This window comes from Lutra lutra, chromosome 3, assembly GCF_902655055.1.
Source record: "Lutra lutra chromosome 3, mLutLut1.2, whole genome shotgun sequence".
Classification (NCBI taxonomy): domain Eukaryota; kingdom Metazoa; phylum Chordata; class Mammalia; order Carnivora; family Mustelidae; genus Lutra; species Lutra lutra.
In genome coordinates this window covers 103,670,478-103,686,122 of record NC_062280.1, presented here as the reverse complement: position 1 = coordinate 103,686,122, position 15,645 = coordinate 103,670,478, and positions in this window count along the sequence as shown.

The window sequence follows — 15,645 nt, the reverse complement described above, 5'->3', positions numbered from 1 at the left end:
CAGGTCTTCCAGCCCCGGGAAAGCCTTTGCATTGATGACAGCCCTGGCCAACCTCTAGTCTGCTACTCATGAGAAATCATGGGCCAAACTGCTTCCGAATTCCGAGGATCTCACCCTGTGAGATAGTAAGTGTCCATTGTTTTGAATCACTAAATCTGGGGATCTTTTATAATGCAGAAACTGATAATGAACAGAGCCCCATAAAATCTCTTACCAAGAGGCCTGTCCAGCACTTCTGGGCTCACGACTCCCTCACTTTGTCTGGCAGGTTCAGTCTAGGCCTGCTGATGTTGGGTCTCAGGCAAGGAAGCATCGCTGCCCCCTCTTGCTCCTGCAGAGTGGGAGCATTTGCCCTCTCCTTCTGGTACCTTCCTGATACTAGCAACCCCGTTGCCATTGCCATGGCAGCTTTATACCCCATCTCTGTTTTCTCTTCACAGTGAGCCCTTGGCAGAGATCAAACACCCACAGGCCAAATAGGACTCTGACTGTTCTCTGTTGGACTTGCTTTCTATGTTGTTTTAAGATGTGAGCTATTGTTTGAATTTGGAAGAATGCTTTGGATTTAACAGGATGGACTGACCATCTGTACTTAGTTTCTCACCCAGGAAAACCGACAGGGAAAGAAAAGTTTAAAAGGTTTCAAGCCACAAAGACCAAAAGACCTGGACAGGAGACAATAGCAAATGAGAACTTCCAACAGACTTCGGGGCAGATGGAAGAAGGATGACTAATTTAGAATGGAGAAGATGCGATCTGGAGACCCACAGAGGATGATACTTATTAAAAGTGGATCCAATTTGCCCTGAACACCCTTGGAAAGGCTCAACGCTTCCAAAGGCAAAACCTCATAAAGAAGACATGGGATGTAAGACCAATGCCAGGGTAACTAGTTGGGTAGTTGTATGTGTAAATATTGGAGTTCCTGCCCTCCAAAAACACTGAGCAGCCTGGCAACCAGTGGTCCCTCCCTGCCACACCCCTTGCCTAGAGACTGTGGGCTTCTCTTTGGAGAAATCAGATCTGAGAATCTCCAGACTTGGAGACACAAGCACTGTTTGGCATGGGAGTCGCTGGGACATAGGACTGAAAATAAGGGAATTGAGTGAAAATCTAATTTTCAATCCAGAATTCTATACCTGGTTAAAAGAATCAAATGTGTAGATAGAATAAAGGCATCTTTAGACATCTAAGGATAAAAAATTTATTTCTCATGAACCCTTTCTAGGAAAGCTGTTGGAGTCCATGCTCCAGAAAAACAAAATAGAAAATAAATCAAGAAAGAATATAGGGGTCTAACACTTGCAAGTCGCAAAGGGAAATCTCAGGATATCATTTATGTGGCAAGCCTAAAGAGTGGTCCATTCAGACAGGGAGGAGGAGAATGGGTAAGTTTTTAGGAAAAAGTGGAATCAACACTTTTCACAATATAGAAAATAATATTGATGGGTGTTTGAGAGAGCTGTTGGAATCTTTGGGAAGAAAATGACCCAAAAAACCTGCCACATTAAAAAAATATATAGAACACCAAGGGAATTAAGTCGTAAGGTGACAGTTAAACCCAGGAAAGATAAAAAATAAAAGACTTTTGAAAAATGATATTTAATCATAGTGAACTCCTTGCACTATCACTGTATAACATATAAATGTTGACTATTAACATTACCAACAACTATGACATAGTCGTATTGAGATAATAAGAAAAAGAAAGTGGGAGAAGGTGTTCACATAGCTACCATACTAGAAATTTAGAAGTTGGTAGATAATGTTGAAAATTGGAAAATCAAGAAATAGGTTAACAGAACAGCTAAATGAGCTATAGGGTGTAGGGAAGACTAGGGTGGGATGTACTATTTTCCTCATAAGCCTTTCATTAAATGAGAGGTTTTTTTTTAACATACAGAAATAGTAACTTAACAAAACATTTTCATGGAAAATTTACATGAAATTAAGATTTCTGATTTCTCTTTGAAAATCAGAAGAACTGGCATCACAGGAGCCTTCGTTCCAGAAGGTGACCATATCTGGAGCCAAAGTGCCCTGAAGTTTGCCTCAGTGCTCACCACTCTCACATGTCTATTTTCTATCTGGGCTCTTTGAGAACTGATTTGGCACCTGTTGATTTGGCACCTGTTGAGGATATACCTTAAAAACTTCTCAAAGAGGAGGACAGAAAAGATCTGGAAGAATAGGGCAGCCTCGACAGGCAAGTCCAGGCAGTACAGAGAACAAGGATACCCTGGGGCACCAGGAAGGCACTAGTAGATCACTAGTGGATGCTGGAAAGGAAGGGTGAAAGGGACCAGGCTGTGCAGTGCACCTGAGGAGGAAAGCAAACTCTGCGCTAGAAGGGCAGACTAAAGAGTGAAAGCAAAGACCGAGTGTGGGTCCCAGGATCCAAGACAATGAGGAGGAGGGGTCTGAAGGAGCCCATGCTATGCTTGCTCAAATAAATGACCAGCTTTTATTTTTATTTAATCTTCATTTATAGACCACAGTTCTTTTCACTAAGAGGTAGAGGGCAAGGATCTGAGTAATGCCTCAGATGTCTGAAGCATGTAAGGCATTCTCCAGCCCTGCGAGTTGCCTGGAAAGGGCAGCACTGGACGGGCCTCAGGGACCAGATGTCCCAGGAGGCCCCATCCAAAGCTCTCAGGGAGCCAGGGTCGGCTTTAAAGAGGTCACTTACGCAGCCTCTCCTCCGTAAGTGATGCCGAGCCATCACTTTCTGCTCCTGGCAGCAGCACAAACCTTTCGCTTAGACCTGATGTACTGTGTGAAAACAAGAGTCTGCAGGCCATTCATTCCCAGCCCTGTCAGCCGGGAGAGCGGCGTTTCCCTCAGGAAACATCAAGAGGGAAGTCATATGTTCTGTTCACCACATGGTACCCAGTTCCCAGCCCTGACCCCTTCTGACTGGGGTTGGCTATTCCCTCTTCAAGACCAGCTGATATATTCTTCTTTGTCCCTTGATATAAGGAGATTCACATAGATGGGTACCACCGCATGACATGTGGAGAGCCTGGGCCTCGTGATCCACACAGTCGCTTGCCTTGCTGTTACAGTAGGAGAGGGACTGACCAACCTGCAAGGAAGACTGGCCTCAACGGGTCTGAGGGCAACATGGGGGACACCATCATGCCCTGTGTACCGGGCATGCTGAGTACTTTTACAGAACTTTGGGGGAAGACATTGCTCAGAAAATGTTGCAATCCATATTTTTTCCAGATGTGAGGGTGATCTGGCTCCAACATCTGCTACCCAATACATACTTGCCATGCTTTATGGCACTCTGTTTACAAGTCAGACATTCCCCATTGGAGGACTCGCCCCTCCTGGGCCAAGATCATGTCTTACACTGAGCATATGGTAAGTAAGTAAAAGTTTGTAGAATAAATGGGCCATGCTCACTAATTGATTTATTAAGTGTAGCAAGGGTCAAAGTTTCCAGGAAAAAATAACCAAAACACTCAATGTGCCTTCCCACCTAGAGAATCCTGGGATATTGGGGTAGGACTCTGGGGTAATCTTCCTTTAGCCTCCCCTTGGCTTCCTAAAAAAGAAAGCATTTGGAGATACCCAATTTGGAATCTAAGACTTTAACATTTGGGGAAAATTTGAAAATGAATGGAAGGAAGGAAAATGATTGAGCACCTACTAATACCAGTCACTACAGTGGGGCACTTCTGTTCCTATTAAATCTGTACTATTATTTCTGTTTACAGATGAGGACACTGAGGCAAAGGGAACAATTTTTTCCTTAGTGAAGTGGGTGGGAGGGGTGCTTTCACTGGCCTCTTCAGTGGCAAGCTCCTCCTTGGTCTCTTTTTGCCAGTGGTGCTGACCATTAAATCACAAGTTGGGACCACTGTAGTAAGGAGCATAGACCAGGAATATTGCTGCTAACCAGAGGGACCATCTGTGTACTGGTGTGTCACGTACTTGGAGAACTTGGTGGAGGAAGTGAAGGAAAGTCTGGATACCCTGTGAAGGCATCAGTTGGGGGCACCTCAAGTCAAAAACAGTTGGGTTTATTACCCACACCCTTACTTGTGTCCCAAGACTTCTGTGACCCAGAGGAGCAAAGATTTACAAGCAGGTGAACACACATATACCTTATTACCAAACACAAGTCTCCCCTTTCTGAGGAAGTCCTTCTTTTCACCTGAGCCCTCGATTCATAGGAAGTCTGCACTGCCATTAAGGAACCTGGTTTCTTAATTTGTTCAGGTGTTCAACTGGACCACACATTGTCTCCCTTTTATATTCAGAAATCTTCCAAAGTATCCTCCAGAGAAACATCTAGAGACCTTCGCAAACATCCACATTTGTGCCTGTGGAATTTTTATCAAGACCAGTAGCTTTTGCCTAAATCACATTTCCAACTAACCCCCTATGTTCCAACATAACCCCCTGCCAAATTTTCCCCACTTTACAACTTAAGCTAAAACTGAATGTGACCATTCCTCACAAAAACACTGAGTTGGCCTTCTCTGCTGCGTGAGGATTACACATCACCATGAGCCGAGAACCACAAAATCTGGCGGCAATGTGGGGGCTCAGTGCTTAGCTGGAGTCACTCACTAATTCTGTAAACCAGTGACCGTGACTCAAATTTTTACCTCAGGACAACTGCAAATCCCTCCACATCAGAGGCCTTCCAGGCCACCGCCTTCCCTCCCCAGTAATAATCAAAATAGCTCACGTTAAATCTGATACTTTAAAGAGTCTCTTCCGAAAGTTGTACAACAAGAGATCATGAGCTAAGCCCATCCCACTGATGTATATTATTTGGTCAGCATAGTATTTGAAAGTCTTGGCTTGGTTGCCAACACTTGAAGGGCTTCCCATAAACAATCTGCATTTCTGGTTTCTCCTGCAAACTTGGAAGATCTAGCTCTACGGCCTGGCACCTGAGCTGGTAGAGTGGGATGGTAGCCACCATTTAGGTGAGTCATACACACCTGGAAGATCCATGGCCCTCACTATTCCTTATTGTCTTACAACCATCCCTCTTCTCTCATTTACCTGCATGCCTGGCTTTGGTGAGTTTGAAGGTATTTGACCCTCTGATCTTTGCTGCATATGTAGTTCTGGGGGTTATGATATACACACCTGCACTGCATTCTGTTCAAGTTTGGGCCATATTCTTTTCCCTGTCTACTCCCTCTCCCTAGCTTGGCACATTTAGTCCCATTGTTTTCAATACTCACTATGTGTTTCTGATTCACAAATTTATACTCAAGCCTAGAGCTCTGCTCTGAATTCCAGATCCCTGGTAGGCAACTACCAACCAGGCATGTCTATCTGAGTATCTCATAGGTGGCTCATCCCTGACATGTCCAAAGCAGAACCCCACATTCCCCTTCCACATCCTCGAAACACCTGCACCATCTCCAGCCTTTTATACTTCAACAAATGATACTAACACCCATCCAGTTGTTCAAGCCAGAAATCTGAGCATCATCTTTGATTTTTCTTTCTCCCTTAACCCTCACATATAATCCAACACCTCTCCTCTCACCTCTCCTTCCAAATTACATCTCACATCTGCCCCTTTCTCTCCATGCCCACTGGCACCAAACCACCATCATCTCTCACCAGTTTTATTATAATAATCTCCTATCACTTTGCTGCTCAAAGTATGGCCTGCAACCAGATGTATATGTGTCATTGGGAGCTCGCTAGAAATTCAGAATCTTCACTCCAAACATTTTGAAAAAGAATCTAAAATCTCACGACATTGTTCAGGTAGGACGCCCTGAAGTCACAGTTCTCATTTCCACGCCCCCCCCCAACACACCAATTCCTTTTTTTTTTTTTAAGATTTTATTTATTTATTTGACAGAGAGAGATCACAAGTAGGCAGAGAAGCAGGCAGAGAGAGAGAGAGAGGGAAGCAGGCTCTCTGCCGAGCAGAGAGCCCGATGTGGGACTCGATCCCAGGACCCTGAGATCATGACCTGAGCCAAAGGCAGCGGCTTAACCCACTGAGCCACCCAGGCGCCCCACCAATTCCTTTTCATCCAAAAAAGGAATCCTTTAAAATGGAGGTTAAATTACTTCTTTTCTATATTTTTAAAAATCTGTGTTGACATTCTGTAATATTAAAATAATTTCCAGATTTTTTATTATGGCCAGTGAGGTCTTAGATGGCATGGGTTCTGCTGTCTCCAAGCTCATCTGACGTGCTTACTTTCATATTCCACCGCCATCACTCAAGTGGCTAATGGACACTTCATATATAACATGTCCAAACCAGAATGTCCCACTTCCTCCCCAATGAGCTTTTTTCTCCATCTCAGTAAATGGCACCACCACTCATCCCATTGCTCATGCCTGTGTTTCCTCATACGCTGTATCAAACCCAACAGCGAGTTCTGCTGGATCCACCTTTGAAAGAGGTCACGACTCCAAGCATTTCTTCCCAACTCCTCTGCTTCCCCCTCTAGTGCAAGTCCCCATGACCTTTCACTGAGACTCTGCGATAAGCACCTGCTCTCACCTGTGCTTTTTTACAGTCTCTTTCCCCCCACATAGCTCCTGGAGTTCCATTATTAGCTTGATCAAATCATGCCCCTGCTGAGAACCCCCTCATGGCTCCCCGTCACACCCTAATGAAAACCAAACCCCTGGCCTACAAGCTGCTGTGCCAAGATGCGGCCTGACCCTCCATCCTTGATCTCACCTACACCACCTTTTCCTCCCACGCTAGGCTCTGGTCCCATGGCCTTCTCGCAGCTGCCTCACATTGGACAAGTTTATTGCCACCAAGGTTTTTCCATGGGGACTCTTCATGCCTTCTGGGGTCTCTTCCCCTATAGCTTTATATGGCTCACTACTGTTTTTAGATGTCTGCCTTGAGTCATCTCCCTTCTACTCTTTCCAAAATAGGGCCACCCTCCTTATCTCCTTACTCAGCTGTATTTGTATTTATAATAATTACTTGGTTTTCTTGTTCAGTTGCTTGTTGTCTGTCTTACTCCGTGGATGAATGTTGCCTGAGGGCAGCTACCAAAACATTCCCAGCACAAAGATAGGATTGCCAGATTTAGCGAATCAAAAGATAGAATGCTCAGTTAGATTTGAATTTCATATAATCAGTGAATAACTCTTTAGCGTAAATATGTCCCATGCAATATGTTTTTAGTTTTGGCCAACACAGTATTTTAAAACATTGGCTTGGTTGTCAATGCTCCAGGCACAATTTTAACTATGAGGATAAATTTAAAATATAACCATTATACTTTAAGATTGTTCACTGTTTATCTGAAATTCAAATTTATTTTATCTGGCGATCCAAACAGAATATTGTCTGGAACCTCATGTATCTTCAAAACACTTTTGTGAGATGCGTGAATATGAAATAAATGAGTAATTAAAACCTTTAAACTTTTAAAACTGGTTGTGATGAGTGGCCAGGACATATCTTTTATAATCTAAGAAAAATGTCTTTGTAGAGATTTGGGACAAAGACAATGCCCTAATTAGTGTCCAGTATTGGGGATCATCTTTGGGAAATCCATTTCCTTTATATTTAAGCTTCTGCATTCACAGCAATGTACTGGTTAAGTAAGGTTTGATAGTCTGACTTGAGATGGTGAGCATTGTTGATTTTTAAAAAGTAAGCTAAACACACACACACACACACACACACACACACGTTAACACCATGAATTTGGAAGAATAATAAAGCACATTCACATTTGTTTCATTATCTGAGCATCTAACTCACTGTAAGAGGGTGCCAGAGCAGGGCAGGTTAACCTCCTTTTACGTCTGGAGAAACTGAGATTTCAAGAGACGAAAAGATTTGTTAAGATTATAGTACTTGGAACTGATAAAGCAGTACTTTGAACCTAGATTTTCTAACTCCAAGGACAAAATGCTTTCCAGCATATCACATTCCCTCCATAAATATGAACTGCAGCTATGTTCAGCAAACAAGAGAGTCTGAGTGGAGCTATAGGGGAATCACATGCATAAACAGAGGTTCCATCCGCATGCTTGGTAACTACCCTTTCTCACCATGGACCCCAGCCAACCCTCGGTCCTCGGCTCTGAGAGCTCTGGGATAAAGACGGTCATCTCTTTAAATACTATGTGTTATTCGTCTTTCTGATGTAACAGACAATCATTTTAATGTTCAATCAGCTTCAAATACATTTATTTCAAGCAGTTGGCTCTGCAACGGCCCAAGAAACTGAAAGCACAGTCTAAATTTGGGCTTCAAGATCTGTTTCCAAGTATTAATTTTGAGTGGAAACAATTTTGGTTGAATTGGGGGATTATAAATATCCCCCAAGAGTTTTTTGGCTCTTGGCCGCCTGTCTCTAAGTTTCTCTCTGGTTTCAACCTAGGGGGTTGTTAGATTAGAAGTAGACAGCTTTGGCATGTGGTTACTCCAAACGCCTGTAACCGTCTTTAAAACATGATCTAGAAATGTTGATATTATAAATGACCATTTTTCCAAAATAAGGTTTGCAAGAGTTGAAAGTGGAGTCGGATGCCAGAGAAGTCTTCGAAGGAGGATTTCCATTCAGCGAGATCTGGTTACCTATTTCATAACAAAGAATAAAGAAAAAATCTTGGGGCTGCAATTCATACACTTTTGGATCTGAAACAATGGGCTCAGTGGGGACACTGGATTTATAACTCTTTGGAGACACTAACTTTACCCACCCGTGCAGGAGCCGTGGATAATTTTAGACAGACAGGCACTGAAAAAAATTCTTGAGATATTAAGGGGCACCAAAAGTCACTTACAGTGGGGTGGTGTTTCATTTGGAATAAATAACACGGGAAAAGCTGTGCTGGCAAAACCCTGTGGTAATATTATTCCAAGAGGAGGATTATTTCAGGAAAAATCAAAGTATATTTTTAAGTCACTTGTGACCCTCTAAGCCAGGGGTTCAAACCCAAGCCCATCATCATAAAAATATTATCGCTGAAAACCACAACTGTTGCACTTTCGTTTTAAGTACACTGTGTTTCGGTAACTGGTATGTGTGCATAAACTCAACAAGGGTCTGTAAGGGAATGACCCCATTAATGTGGTCAGTAGCCCAGAATTTCCGGCATATTGTGTCCGTGTGTTACAGGGTTTTACTCCTAAGGCTGCCGGAGCGAGTCTCACCACTGGATGAAGTGAAGGTCCTGGGACCTGTAAGGCAAAGTCATTCCTGAAATGAGCTGCTCAGCACAAGGGAGAGGGAAAGGTAGTCCCTCAGCTTTACATCCTGGTAGCTGAGCCTAGAAGGGATGGGATTTTTAGAGAAAAAAGCCAGAATTGGTAGGGGCGGAGATTAAAATCCAGGAAGCTGAAGGCATCATGCAGTCCAAAGGGAGAGGTTGAAACTGGATATAGGGGAGACAGCAACAGGATCAGAAATTGGCAGAAAGATCATGAAATTGAGTGTAAGTACAAGGGCAGAATCAGTATAAATTGTTGATTCTGCAGTGGCTCTCTGCGTGCAGAACTGAAATAAAGTTCCTTATATCAGTTTCACAGAGAAACAGACTCTGGGAAGGCAATTTGCGTGCAGGACGCTTATGGGGGAAGTAAAGGAAGCAACAGTTGGACAGTGGGAGAAGTTAGACTGAAATGCAGCCCAGCAGAGGTCACAGCCATCCCAAAAGGGAACCCTGGAGCTCTCTACCACATTCAGAGCTGTCCTTGCTTGAGGCAAGGGGGCCAGGCATTTATGATCCCCACTGGCTGACCAGTCACGGAGCAGGGCTGCCCCCAAGAGGGACTGTGACCTTGGACACTGCCAACCCTCCCAGCAGCTGGGGAGATGAGTGCCTCCACCCTGAGTGGAGATCTGAGTGGTCCACTGCAGCACCAGAGCTACACTCTGTGTCCAATTTGACTGAACACGAGTGACATACCTATTTGGATCATTAGTCTGGTTCAAGGGCACAGGGCAAAAGTGGACAACCTCAGCTAAAACTGTAGATTCCACCAAGAAACAGAACCTTCTGTGTACCTTTGGGGGCAAGCATTGTCCCTCATGCTATCTTTTGAGATCCCTAACTGTTTTTCTTCGAAAGAAACCTAGCAAAGTTGCCCCAACTAAGTATAATCAGGCTAAAGCCAATTATGAATATTTTATTCCAATTAAAACTATTGATCATTGTCCATAGCAGAAGAGAATAACTAACAAACAAGGAATCAAGATTTTCTTCTTGCATCTTTATTTCAGATGAAATCTCTAGGAAGTTACCAGTTGGCAACAGACCGTTAAAGGACCTATGTATCCAAATTCACACTTATTTATGGAAATGTTAATTAGTTACTTATTTCCATGGTTACAAAGGCCTTTACTAGACAGATTGCTTTATTTAAAGCAAATATATTCTTTAAAGTTTGACAACAAAAGTGTACTTCCCTTTAAGACTGTGGGCCCTGTTCCCCCACACTCATGACTGATCTCTCTCACTCTGTTTTGCCTTTTTTTTTTAATCCAGCATTTGCTTCCAGCTACCATCCTATATTGTTTGATTTTGTCTTTTTTAAGATTTTATGTATTTATTTGTGAGAGAGTGAGAGAGGGAAAGCACAAGCAGGAGGAGCAGCAGGCAGAGGGAGAAACAGGCTCCCTGCTGATGCGGGGCTCAATCCCAGGACCCCGAGATCATGACCTGAGCTGAAGGCAGACGCTTAACTCACTGAGCCACCCAGGCGTCCCTACCATACTATACGTTTACTCACTTACTGTCTATTCTGTTCCCCTAAAATTGTAATCTCTATGAAGGTAGAGATCCATGTCTTTCTGTTCACCGATATACACCCAGTGCCAAGAACATCGCTTGGACATGCAGTTGGCCCTCAGATAATATTTACCGAATACAGAAATGAACTCTTTGCCACTGTTCGTCCTGCTCAGGATGTCCTTGTTCTGTCTTCCACTAGACATGTGTTTGTTCTCGACACAGTAGACATGAAGTTGAGCTGGAGACAACAAAGGAACCATCTTTCAGAGCCAAAGAAACTGTGTCGAGAGCAAACACATATCTGTGCCCACAACACATTCAGACAGAGTGGCAGGACTGTGATGAGCCTAGAGCACCCTCAAAATCCTGTTCTCTCACTGCCATTGTCTTCCGACTCTCAGCTGTAAGTCCACCTTCTACCCCATTGGGGTCTAAAAAGGACGCATGGTCTCCTTCTGGGCCGGCAGGGAGATTGATGTTTTCCATATGTGCTGTTCCTCAGACTTCTTACTTCCACTGTTATGACTACATCTTTAATGTTCCCATTTTTAATGGGTTTAAGCTTCCAGATCTCCCTGCTCTAGCATGAGAAATCTTACTGAGTGGGAACTACTCCTCTGCTGCCTCCTGAGCAGGGGTGAAAATAGGCCCAGATAGCCCCAGGGCAATATGCATTCCTCCATCAAGTGTCTCCACTTGGGACAGTCCACACTTGAGGGGAAACAAGTCAATGGCTCTCCAAACCAACTGGTAAACCATGAAAGGAGACTGCCTATCAGACACTACTCTGCCTCTCCTGTACTGTAGGAACCATTGTTCATTACACAATGACTGACACCCTTCCTCTCTTCCTCCTTTCCTTCCTCCTCTCCTCTCCTCCCCTTTCCCTTCCTTCCTCACCCCTATCTACAACAGAACAAGTACCGTTTTACAGTTAGAACAAATGTTGTCTTGTTGAGGTGAAGGCTGATAGATTTGTCTGTCATACCTTGTGTTCAATTGTGTGAGTGTGAGTGCACACTCAGCCAGTTAGCAGTGAAAAAAATGTTGCTTTTCTTTTTTTTTCTTTTTAAGATTTTTATTTATTTATTTATTTATTTATTTATTTGACAGAGAGAAAGAGATCACAAGTAGGCAGAGAGGCAGGCAGAGAGAGAAGGGAGAAGCAGCTCCCTGCTGAGCAGAAAGCCCATAAGGGAGAAGCAGCTCCCTGCTGAGCAGAAAGCCCGATAAGGGACGCCTAGGTGGCTCAGTAGGTTAAAGCCTCTGCCTTCAGCTCAGGTCATGATCAAGGGTCCTGGGATAGAGCCCTACATCGGGCTCTCTGCTCAGGAGCCTGCTTCCTCCTCTCTCTCTGCCTGCTCCTCTGCCTACTTGTGATCTGTCAAATAAATAAATAAAATCTTGAAAAAAAATAAAAAGAAAAAGAAAGCCCGATGCAGGGCTGGATCCCGGGACCCTGAGCTGAAGCCTTCAGGCAGAGGCTTAACCCACTAAGTCACCCAGGTGCCCCAAAATGTTGCTTTTCATAGAGTTTTTGTGTTTTCTTGACTTGGCAGGTCCACCTAATCGGAGTGGGAAGAGAACCCTGACATTGTGGGGGAAATAATACCTCAGGTGTAACCTGCAGCAAAACTGGCTTAAAGGTGTTTAAAGGCAAGGGGAACAATTTGCGAACTTGCAAAACACTGGGGTTTACAATTTCACCACAAAAGATAAACATTTGTTTAAATCAACCTGTAAGCCTAGTGTGGAGGTATGCATGTGGGAAATGTTGACAATGCAGACAAGGCCAAGAGGTGTGAAATTTAAGCACATTATCACTCACTGTCAGATGCTAATGACTCTCGTCAAGGTGGAAGAGATTAGTTTAAATGCAAAAATGATTATCCTTGGCAACGGAAGTGCAAGTGAGATCTTCACCAATTATTTGGGCTCTTGTTTTTCCTGACAATACTACTCATTAGTTTTTGGCTCTGATGTACATGTTAGAACGGAGATTCCTTGTGCCCCTCTAGATGACTGCAGCTGAAGCCATATTCCCATCCAGAACATGCATATTTCCCAATACCCGTGAACACAGACAGCATGGGAAGGGAGGGATACAGTGTGTAAATTCCCTGACCTATGGAAATGTACCAAGTCCAAACATCTATCAAGAGATAGAATAAGAGTAAACTCACTTATGAGACATTTCGCAGAAATCTCTCATATAAAATGATGTCATATTTGACCAACTGAAGGAAAATCCAGGTGGGGAGGGGGACGTTAACGCCATGGATTAAAGGCCACTTTTTTTCTTAAAAAAAAAAAAAAGTAAAGAAGGTTAAACTAATTTACTCCTAGTATTTATCATCTACGGAGTTGTTCCCATAATGAGTACAATAAAATTGAATGTACTGTCATCTTTATTGGGATGAAGGTTACATTCATAAGCTCTGCTTGTTTTAATAGGTTTATTGTACAGTTGTAGACATGTGCTATTGCACTGGGATGGATATGCTTTGAATATTTTTATAATTGTGGATAGTATAAAAGTCATTTTCTGTTAGATTGCACAAATCCATTACATTAGGAGAAGGATACATTATTGTAACAGGATTAATGTGCAACACATAAACATAATCAGTAATATTCTGTTTGATAAATTATCTCATTTTAATCGGAATGTAAAGAGATTTCGGGATAGTTCCTCCTTTGATTTGCATAATTGTATTGCAGACAGGCAAATTGCATTATATTCTTCATTAACAATAGATGGCTTGTATAACTATTGTATTTTTGAAGGCACTGCTCTTAGATTCATCCTGCAATTTGTCATTTCCTGACGTTGCTGGGGAGCTTAGCTGGGAGACAAAAGAACCTAAAAAAGATTACTTGATTTTCGCTGAGTCCAGTAATATCTTGGCATCCGATTGCAGCGCGGTTATGCTATTGTTTGTTTTAACAAATTGCAACCCAGTGGCAAAGAACTTCTTTTAAAAATCTTCTAATTCGAGGACAATTCAGCCCTTATAGATTTTCACAGCAAAACGTCAGCCCTTCAAACAAACTCCACGTATAAAAATGTGAATTAAAATTAAATTAGAACCATACGATTGATTTTCTGTTTTTACTATGGTAAATTCTCTCTCCGACGGAACTTCCTTTCCTCTCCCCAGCCCAGACAAAAGCTAACAAGTTGCCCGATGCTCTGAATATTCTTCAGGGACGCTCTGTGTTTACAGTCATTCAGCGGAGATTATCACAGCTCCTGTCCTAACGCTAGCTAACTACGGCTGTCAGCAGCCCTTAAAAGGCGCAGTTCGGCCCCAGGCCGCATTTCACCAGGTGTGACACCCTTGGCTCCCGGGGTCTGAAAGAGACGCCCTTTCTATGATACCCTGTTGGCCAGGCCCTGCCCTCCCGGCAGCCCCCAACTCTCTGTTGGGAGGGAGTCCTGGTGAGGCACAGCAGGAGCAGCACACATGCGCGTTGCATAAATGAAGGAATAAATGGGTGAGTGAATGGAGACATGGATCCCATCAAAATTTCCAGTGTTTCTGGATCAAAAAATTAAAAAAAGAAAAGCTTTCACATTCAAAGCAAATTTTATATCTACCACATTCTCCACCAAATTGAAAATACAACGCCCCATGAACAATCCCTTAATAAGTTCCATTGGCTTTACACGTGCTAAGCACCTGAAAGTTTCCAAAGCACCTTGACCTTGATTTCATCTGAATCTCAAAAGCCTTCACAGAAGGTAGAACCAAACAACCCCTATTAAAAAACTAAGGTTGCCTGGAGAGAGGCGGGGTCCAGGGAGGGACCTCGGAGGGATTATAAAGTTGCTTCCTTATTGTCCTTACCACACCCCCGCACCACCACCACTGGTGGCTGTGCTCTGCCCCCAGGCCAGCTCCCTCCTTTCCCCCTACTTCCCACCTCCCATGTTGCCTTGGGCCCCTGCCTCCTCACTGGTATCTATCACTCTGCACTTGGGGGTGGGAGCCCTCTTCCTTCTACCCCCCCCAAGCCCCGCCCCCGTCCTATATTCTGCACTTTTACGGGGATCCCACACTTAGTTGTTTGTGCCCCTTAAAGCTGTATCTTTAATTGCAGGTTTATTTTAATTTGTAAACCTTTTGCTCCTCTGTAACAAACACCAAGGTGAGTGGCTCAAGGGTGAGTTCAAAAGACACCCATTCTACCAGGAATCACTGCTCCCTGTCCAGTTCTCAGATTGTGAGTCCAGAATGTTCCTGAGTCAGACTCCTCCTTCCACCATGGTGGGTTCTAATCCAAGACTCTGGTCTCTGCTTAGAGCTAGCTTCTGGATGTATTCTCACCCCTCCTCTCTGACATGCGTGGACTGTCCTCATTATTTCTAAGGAGCTTCTAGCCCCCATGCAATGAATTCAGCTGATAAAATACTGCTGGAGGGAGGAGATGCATCACTCTGCAAGCCCAGTGTTGCATGCTTGCTTCCACTCAGGCCCTGGGCCTTCCTCAGTCCTCACTGTCAAATGTTCACAATCTCTACAAAAATTTTGCCTGTGGGCTTTTCAATGGAATCATCCCACAGAACCAGAGGATCTGAGCTTGCACCTGCTGTGCAGACTGAGTTGTTTGCTGGGAGTCAGGCATTATTGGGCTTGCATGGGGAACCAGGAGGCATGCTTTGGAGGAACCGATGCCAAGGGGGCTTAGTGCATGGGCACACCTGGAAGGAGAGGAGAGAGAGATTGTGCCCATCTCCCAAGCAGTCCTATGGGGAAAGGAGCTGGAGGCAGAAAGTGAAAAGATGCTCTTATGAGCAGCAAGGCCACGGGAGCGCAGGATGGGGCCAAGGGTGGTTCAGAGCTGAGCACATCAGAGCATCTCCACTTGGACAAGGGGAGCTACAGAATCACAGAAAATCAGATATGTGGATAAGCTCTCCCCATT